General features: G+C 41.3%; 1 protein-coding gene across 3 annotated transcripts in view; it reads right to left on the bottom strand.

Annotated features, from left to right (window-relative positions):
• l3mbtl4 (L3MBTL histone methyl-lysine binding protein 4) overlaps positions 1-4362 on the bottom strand; it is a 67831-nt gene extending 63469 nt beyond the window's left edge. For all 3 annotated transcript variants that reach the window (XR_015525448.1, XM_087310206.1, XM_087310207.1), the window contains exon 1: positions 4311-4362. The gene's annotated coding sequence lies outside the window, so the exon portion shown is untranslated. The remainder of the gene's footprint in view (positions 1-4310) is intronic.
• Between the last annotated feature and the right edge of the window lie 5763 nt (positions 4363-10125).

The raw sequence follows: 10125 nt of genomic DNA, 5'->3' as shown, positions 1-10125 counted from the left end.
GGCCTTTTTAGATTTGCATAAAACAAACACTATTTTTTTATTATTCTTTTTTCTGTATTTATTTCCAGGGCAAAATTATTACTTGGGTTTAAAAACTTTTTTTTTTTTATCTCATCTTAATTAGAAAGAGAAATTGACTATTGTTTGTTTATTATTCTTATTTTGTGCTGTATTATTTAGTTACCAAGCAGCAGTGAATATAGATCCTAATTAGTACACTATATTTGCAATTAATACGCTTTCTGTTCTGCACGTGTGTAATAGTGTGCAGTGCTGTATAGTGTGTGCTGGTGTTACGCTACAGTAAGCTTGTAATAAACTGCAGCACATTTACTCTTATTTTACACTCTCATTCCTCTACATATTATTTCTGATATTATTTCAAACCTCTAAAATGTCAGTAAAAGTCTCTTTGTTAAACTGTAGAGTTGAATTGTCAACATCAGAAGTGGACAGAGCAGAGATCAACATCCCATAATGCAGTTCACCACCGCTAATAAACACACAACACACAAATGAACAGATATGGTGTACAGTGCTGATTAATAATTCAGACTCAATAATCTTGCGTGTCAATATTTTCTTCATCATAAATGGAGATGATCAGACAGGCTGAGATGAATGTGATGTTGAACACACAAATCAACAACACATGCCGCTTCACACACAGACACACTGACAGGAAGTGATGCGCACAAAGCAGCAACCCTGCAGGAAACATGTCGACAGCTTCCTGCCCGGACATCCAAACAAACACCAGAGACCCGATGTCCAAGAGTAACCCGACCGGATTGGGTCGAATATTGAAAATTAGTGGGACAAATGAAAAATATATACACAATACACATGTCAGAGTATTCACCCTCCTGTTAAACTGTTGTTAAACCCTCCTGTTTTTTTCCTCAATTTCTGTGTAACGGAGAGCAGATTTCTCCAGCACATTTCTGCACATAACAGTGTTCATAACTCATCTCTAATAACTGATTTATTTCCTCTTCATCATGATGACAGCACAAAATATTAGACTAGATGATCTTCAAGACACTAGTGTTCAGCTTAAAGTGGCATGTAAAGGCTTCACTAGGGTAATTAGGGTAAAGTTAGGGTAATTAGGCAAGTCATTGTATAACAGTGGTTTGTTCTGGAGACAATCCAACACTAATATTGCTGAAGGGGTGAATAATATTGAGCTTAACATGACTTTAACACTATTAAAAACTGCTTTTATTCTAGCCCAAATAAAACAAATCAGACTTTCTCCAGAAGAACAGATATTAGAGGAAACACTGTGAAAAATCTGTTCAACATCATTTAGGAAATATACATGTGTGCAGTTGGCGGTTCATTCCGGTGTGGCAATCCCAGATTAATAAAGGGACTAAGCCAAATGACAATTATTACACCCCTACTCTTTACTAGAAGTGCCATGGGATTATTAATGAGCACCGAGAGTCAGGACCTCGCTTTAACATCTCATCTGAAAGACGGCGCTCACTGACAGTATAGAGTCCCCTATAGAGTCACTATACTGGGGCATTAGGACTCACACAGACCACAGGTTGAGCGCCCCCTGCTGGCCTAACAGGGCTGGAAATTGCGACCATTTTGGTCGCATATGCGCCCGAAGTTATGCGACCTCATAATATACTTGGGAGCATTCGTGCGACTGCATATAATGGTTGTAGTGCGACCTGTTTTTTTTTTTTTTTTTCTTTTCTAAAAACGTGGTAAAACCGCTCTTCCCTGCCACTACATTGGTTCATATTAGCTGTCAATCACTCAAGACTTCCTGCTGTCAGATGACAGGGAGGGAGCTTTTGTGACCGCTGGGAATGCAAACAGCTGAAGAGTGAAAAGTACATAGGATGTCGTGCGTGTTCAGCCAACACTATCTCACGGCAATTCGTAACATTTTCATTCGTTTCCTCGTGAGATCAGGCTGCAACAGCGCAAATGTCTGCTAAAACACCATCGCCAAAGAAGCTTGCCTTTACTGAGTTTGAACTGATGCGGTTTATAACAGTATTGCGCCGGTGGTCATCGGGAGAATCCTGCTCTGCCCCCCTCATATATTGGGTCGGCTGACTCGCAGGCTTTTCCTCAAACACAGAAAGATGTAATTCAGCGCGTAACGAGGCTGAGCATTAAAACCACACCAACCGAAACCAAAACTTTTAAAAGTGAGACTTTTCTTCCTTTGTTTTGTCCGATCTTTCTTGAGGTGTTAATTATTTTTCTATTTAATTACTGATGACTGCTTTGCAGCTTTCAGCATTAAATTGAATGATTATATTATTTTGTTTGTTTTGTAGCAGAAATATTATTTATTAAATTGACGTGCATATAAAAACAGCAGTACAAAATAAATATTTCTCACTGCAATGCTTCATTTGTGTTTGATGCAAACCATCAATTTATTTTTCATAAAGTAACAGTAGGACTTTATATAGCAGATAACTTACATTAAAGCATATTCAAGGCAGCATGATGATGAGGAATGTAATTCAATATTAGTATTATTGTCATCATCGTCATCATTAATATTTTATATTATTCAACATTCATTTTGGAATTACTGCACAAATATTAAGTCATCACAGCATTAGTTAGATAGTTGTTTCTGGGTTTTGTTAGTCCTAATTGATGTTGTTTTCAAATACAATAAATTCCTTAATATACAATTTGCAGCGGTGCTCATTCATTTTTGGTGGAGCTCCAATTTTTTCTGGTGCTCCTAAATATTTCAGGTTGGGAGCACCGGCGCTACCAAGTAAGAAAGTTAATTTCGAGCCCTGCCTCACTAACACCACTGCACACAGCATCCTAGTTTCCCATGTGGTCTCCCATCCAGACACTGACCAGACTCAGCCCTGCTCATCTTCAGTGAGGGACAGCTCTTGGGCTGCAGGGTGATACGGCTCAAAGACAGCGTTGTTTCACGTGTCCAAGACTTTGATAAAAGATTAAAAAATCCAGACTACAGTTACTTTTTATATTGAAAATGCATATTGTGTGTGTTTTTTTAACTAAAGCAGTGACATTATTTATTAATATGGCAATTAAAGAGTTTAAATCCTGTAATTTGAGCAGTTTTAGTGATTAATTTATGCAAACAAATATGAAAAAAGACATCTGATGCATTTTACAGCAGTTTAATTCAGTGGATGTTTTCATCCTGAACATAACACAAGGTCAGAGTGCATCATTGATTTCAAACGTTCAAAGCATTTTCTCAAAATAGGTGTTAAAATAAGATTTGCCACCAAAATAATCATTCTGCTAGCAGAAACACAGAAAACATTATGGCCAAATGAAGACTCAAAATCAGCCCAGGGTGGATGAAAACATCCCCAACAGCACACAGGGGTTAACACCAACTTCTGGCAACAGAATGAGCCCTGACTGCACAGCTGTTTACCAATAATACACTAATATTACCCTCATATGACAGCAGAAAGTGTTTAATCTTTCATAAACGCAATCAGATTTTGTGAACTCTGGTTTGTTGTCAAGTTACAGTAAACCTGTCCTTACAATAGATCTCGCTGGGAGAAAACCATCAGCGTGATATTGTTTGCTTTATAAGTGAATTTAGGGTCTGTTGTTTTTATTATAGTGTTAATCACAAATACAGTTAGACAGATATTTGGGTTTTCCTGGTCTGTGTTGATAGATAAAGGTAAATATGAAAGACAGCAGATTTGAACACTGTTGAACTTGACTAAACAACATCTTAGTATCAGTCGCAGTGAAATCATGTGTAGTGTGGATGGCAGGTACTACTTTAACCCAGAAACAGCCACTGTCAGACATGAGAGAGCCAGAATAAAGCTGATCTCCACTGCTGCTGCTGGGATGTTTGTTATGAAGCAGAAGAGACTCCAGCAGGTGCAGAAGAGCTGAGAGATTCACTTATGAAGAGTCGAAGAGTGATTCAGAATCAGCGGACAGAGAATATAACTGACTGATGAGCGAGTAAACAAACAAACAAACAAACAAACAAACAAACAAACAACATCCATCCATGATGAGCGGAGGAAAATGGCGACTTCACACACACAGACACACACACACACACACACACACACACACACACACACACACACACACACACACGTTCTCCATCAACACACATCAAACACACACGCACTGCTTCATCTCTGTCGAGCCCAAACACACACATATTCCCCGAGCAGCGCAAACACACACACTCATACACACACACACACACACACACGCGAGTTCTCCTCCGTCGAGTGTTTTAAAGGCCAGAAGTGAAGCTGTGCTGGATTTAATGAATGTTTTCTTACCCGCGCGAGTTGAGGATCCATCCGCCAGACGGCTGACAGCACTGAGTATTGCGCATGCGCTGAGGGAGGTGGCATTAATGCGCATGTGCTCTGCACACACAGAGACACACACACACACACACACACACACTAGTAATATATTAGTGATATTAATTGTGTTAAAGACAAATACAGTTATATATATATTACTGTATTTGTCTTTATATATATATATATATATATATATATATATATATATATATATATATATATATATATATATATATATATATATATGTATGTATATATAATAGAAATGTATTCTAAAATAATTGTATACCCTGCTTAACAATCTACAATATGGTCACAAAATAAATTTATTTTAAAAGCAATAAAGAGAGAAATCTTTAAAACATGCATTCATTCATTTTCTTTTCGACTTAGTCCCTTTATTATTCCAGGGGCGCCACGGTGGAATGAACCACCAACTTATCCAGCACGTTTTACGCAGTGGATGCCCTTCCAGCTGCAACCTATCTCATAGAAACATCCACACACACACTCATTCACACTTATACACTACGGACAATTTAGCCTACCCAATTCACCTGTACTGCATGTAACGCACAGAAACACCAACTGAGCCAGCCCAGGCTCAAACCAGCGACCTTCTTGCTGTGAGGTGACAGCACTACCTAATACGCCACTGCATCGCCTGTCTTTAAAACATTTCCACAGAATCTACCCTGTTAAATAAGTATGTCGACAGACAGCATGAAGAGGACGGAGAAAACTCTTTCGGTGGTGTAGGGTTCAGCCGGCTGGTCCAATGGCAGTGTGCACAGGTGGATGAAGGTTCACTGCATGTTCAGTCTTTCCAGTGCACAATGTTGATTTACTTTAAACTCAACTCATATCTGACTCATTTTAGCATGAGGTGGTTTAGAATATTACTTTATTTATCCTCGTTTTATCTGACTCAAATTATAAAACACTGAGATTAATTTGTCTCCTTTAACATTACTGTAGATCCTGATTGAATATTCTCTTCGGTTCATTATTGTATGTTATTCTCGCTCATTCGGATTCCTATAACATCCTGAGCACATGTGGTACAGGTGAACTGTGTGGGCTACATTTTCCATAGTCTGTGTGTATGGGTGTTTCCCAGTGATGGGTTGCAGCTGGAAGGGCATCCGTTGTGTAAATCATATGCTGGAGAAGTTGGCGGTTCATTCCATTGTGGCGACCCGAGATTAATAAAGGAAAGTGAATGTGTTGTGTCCAGCAGAGGTCAGTATAGTCTCAGAGATGAGCGCTACTGTAAAGAGCAGCTCTGAGTGATTTTTCTATGATCAGTGGAGGGTGGCACTGTGGCCTCATGGCAAGAAGGTCTCTGGTTTGAGTCCCGGCTGGGTCAGTTGGTGTTTCTGTGTGGAGTTTGCATGTTCTCCCCGTGTTGGCGTGGGTTTCCCCCACAGTCCAAACACATGCGCTATAGGGGAACTGATCAACTACACTGACCATAGTGTATGAGTGTGTGTGTGGATGAGTGTGTATGGGTGTTATTCAGTACTGGGTTGCAGCTGGAACTGCATCAGCTGTGTAAAACATATGCTGGAATAGTTGGCGGTTCATTCCTCTGTGGTGACCGCTGATGAATAAGGGAGTAAGCTGAAGGAGAATGAATGATTATAGTGTTGTGTCCAGCAGAGGTCAGTATAGTCGCAGAGATGAGCACTACTGTGGAAGAGCTCCTCTGATGGATGTCCAGGAGTTTGTCACTGACACTAATACTCATCAATAATCAATCATAAATCATGCATCAGTGTAATATTACAGCACGGCAGACGGTTATATCAGCTCTATTCACCAGAACACAGCAGTTACACAGCACAGATAAAGATTATGCAGGACAGTGAATAATCAGACTCCAGCACAGAGACGAGAGATCTCAGATGAACAAAATCTCATCAGGGGTCAGTTCACTCAAACATCCACATCTGCCATCATTCACACACTCGCTACTCATTTCAAACATTTCCTCATTTCTCTCTTCTGTTAAAGCACAAAGGGAGATAATTTGAAGAATGCTGGAAACCGTTCAACATTCTTTTGTGTTCAACAGAAGAGAGAAATGAGTGAAGGTTTAGAAACACGTGAAGGAGAGTAAATGATGAGTACAATTTCTCACACACACACACACACACACACACACACACACACACACACACACACACACACACACACACACACACACACACACACACACACACACACACACACACACACACACACACACACACACACACATGCACTCTCCTTTAAATACACACACACACACACACACACACACATGCACTCTCCTTTAAATACACACACACTCTCCCTTACACACACACATACACATGCACTCTCCTTTAAACACACACACACACACACACACACACACACACACACACACACACACACACACAAACACACACACACACACACATGCACTCTCCTTTAAATACACACACACACACACACACATGCACTCTCCTTTAAATACACACACACTCTCCCTTACACACACACATACAAATGCACTCTCCTTTAAACACACACACACACACACACACACACACACAAACACACACACACACACACACACACACACACACACACACACACACACACACATGGACTCTTCTTTAAATACACACACACACACTCTCCCTTACACACACACTTACACATGCACTCTCCTTTAAACACACACACACACACACACACACACACACACACACACTCACAAACACACACACACACACACACACACACACACACACACACACACACACACATGGACTCTTCTTTAAATACACACACACACACACTCCCTTACACACACACGTACACATGCACTCTCCTTTAAACACACACACACACACACACACACACACACACACACACACACACACACACACACTCACAAACACACACACACACACACAGGACTCTCCTTTAAATACACACACACACACTCTCCCTTACACACACACATACACATGCACTCTCCTTTAAACACACACACACACACACACAAACACACACACACACACACACACACACACACACACACATGCACTCTTCTTTAAACACACACACACACACACACACACACACATTCTCCCTTACACACACAGACACACACACACACATACTCTCCCTTACACACACAAACACTCACACATACACTTTCTCCCTTACACACACACAAAATCACACAAACACACACACACACACTCTCTCTCTCTTACACAAATACACCGTCACTTACACACACAATCACACCTACTTTCCTTCTCCCTTACAGACACACACACACACACACAGACTTTCTCCCTCCCTTACACACACACACACAATCACACATACAAAATTACACACATGCACACACACACAAAATTACATACACACAGACACTCTCCCTTACACAAACACACACACTTTTTTCTCCCTTACACACCAAACACACTCTCTCCTCGCTGCACACACATGCACAGAGTTTTATTGAGTGTGTTTCTTCATCACAGAGCAGATCAGATGTGTGTGTGTGTGTGTGTGTGTGTGTGTGTGTGTGTAACTTTATCTGTGTCAGGAATGAGGGGTCAAAAGTCGCAATATCTCAGAACATTCCAGAGTCTCGGAGCCGTGCTGATTTCTGTGATCTAACACACACACACACACACTGACACAAGAACACACCGTTCACACTTGAACACCCTCAAACACTACAGCACGTCTGGTTTACACACACTCCTGCATTCACTGCGCACGTTTAATTCAGTTCAGCTCTCATTCAGCTCAAGACTGAACTCACTTGTGGTCCATTTTTGCTCTTTTTTATTTCGTATGCATCATTTTCAGCATTATATCACAGTTACTGTCAAGTTATTTGTGTCACTGAGAAACTGATGTAGTGTTTATTTGATTAAAATGAGTCAGATTAAATATAAGTGCATTTGTTTGTGTTTATCACTGATCATTAGTTAAAAAAGGTCTAAATATGTTCCATTCAATTGTTATCATTGTTTATTTTGGCAGCATCAGTGGTCAGCACAGTGGCCTTCGAGCTCCGCCTGGGTCAGTTGGTGTTTCTGTGTGGAGTTTGCATGTTCTCCCCGTGTTGGTGTGGGTTTCCTCCGGGTGCTCTGATTTCCCCCACAGTCCAAACACATGCGCTATAGGGGAACTGATCAACTACACTGGCCGTAGTGTATGAGTGTGTGTGAATAAGTGTGTATGGGTGTTTCCCAGAACAGGATTACACCTGGAAGGACATCCGCTGTGTAAAACATATACTGGAGTAGTTGGTGGTTCATTCTGCTGTGGTGAGCCCTGATGATCAGGGACTAAGCTGAAGGAAAATGGATGCCAACACAGGGAGAACATGCAAACTCCACACATAAAACACCAACAGACCCAGCCAGGACTCAAACCAGCGACCTTCTTGCTTTGAGGCCACAGTGCTAACCACTGAGCCACCGTGCCGCCGGTCTTAATTTGTATCATTCTATATTTCAGTCATTATACTGTCTGCTTTTATTTTAAGTCACACACACACACACACACACACACACACACACACACACACACGCACACACACACACACACACACACGCACACACACACACACACACACACACACACACACACACACACACACACACACACACACACTAGTTTAAGTGATCCTCCTTCATTCTCTTCATCTGTTTGTTTGTTTGTTTCCTCCTTCATCTCCTTTATGTCAGAGCGGCGTCTTCAGTAAGTCAGTTCTCTGTGCGTCGCTCGTCTCTGTGGAGAAATCGAGGATGTAAATTAGTCCGACAGGTGAGTTTCCGGGAATCTGATAGTGAAGCTAAATAAAGAAGTAAAGACGCGCAGGAACATGAACAACTGCTACCTGTGAGAGAAGCCAGCAGATCTGAACAAACTTTACATTTATCTGGAGAAATAATGAGATGTATGACATCACGACATTCACTACTATCACTAATGATACAAACAACAATAATGAAATAGAGTTAACAACAATAAACATGAAAAGCACGATTCAGTCATTCATTTTCTTGTCAGCTTAGTCTCTTTATTAATCTGGGGTCGACACAGTGGAATGAACCACCAACTTATCCAGCATTTTTAGGCAGTGGATGTCCTTCAAGCTGCAACCCATCACTGGGAAACACCCATACACACCATTTAGCCTACTCAGTTCCCCTATAGCGCATGTGTTTGGACTGTGGGGGAAACCGGAACACCCGGAGTAAACCCACGCCAACACAGGGAGAACATGCAAACTCCACACAGAAACACCAACTTGACCCAGCCGAGACTCAAACCAGAGACCTTCATGTTGTGAGTCGACAGCACTACCCACAGCGCCTGAAAAGGATAATAAAAATAATAATAGTTATATTATTATTGTCTGTCTATCACTTCATATTTCCATCTATTTCATTCATTCATTCATTTTGTTGTCGGCTTAGTCTCTTTATTAATCCGGGGTCGCCACAGCGGAATGAACCGCCAACTTATCCAGCAAGTTTTTACGCAGCGGATGCCCTTCAAGCTGCAACCCATCTCTGGGAAACATCCACACACACACTCACACACACACTCATACACTACGGACAATTTAGCCTACCCAATTCCCCTATAGCGCATGTGTTTGGACTGTGGGGGAAACCGGAGCACCCGGAGGAAACCCACGTGAACGCAGGGAGAACATGCAAACTCCACACAGAAACGCCAACTGAGCGAGGTTCGACCCAGCGACCTTCTTGAT

Source organism: Danio rerio, chromosome 24 (assembly GCF_052040795.2).
Source record: "Danio rerio strain M-AB ecotype USA chromosome 24, GRCz13ab, whole genome shotgun sequence".
Taxonomy (NCBI): domain Eukaryota; kingdom Metazoa; phylum Chordata; class Actinopteri; order Cypriniformes; family Danionidae; genus Danio; species Danio rerio.
Note: the sequence above shows the minus strand (reverse complement) of the source record. Positions and strands in the feature narration are given on the sequence as shown.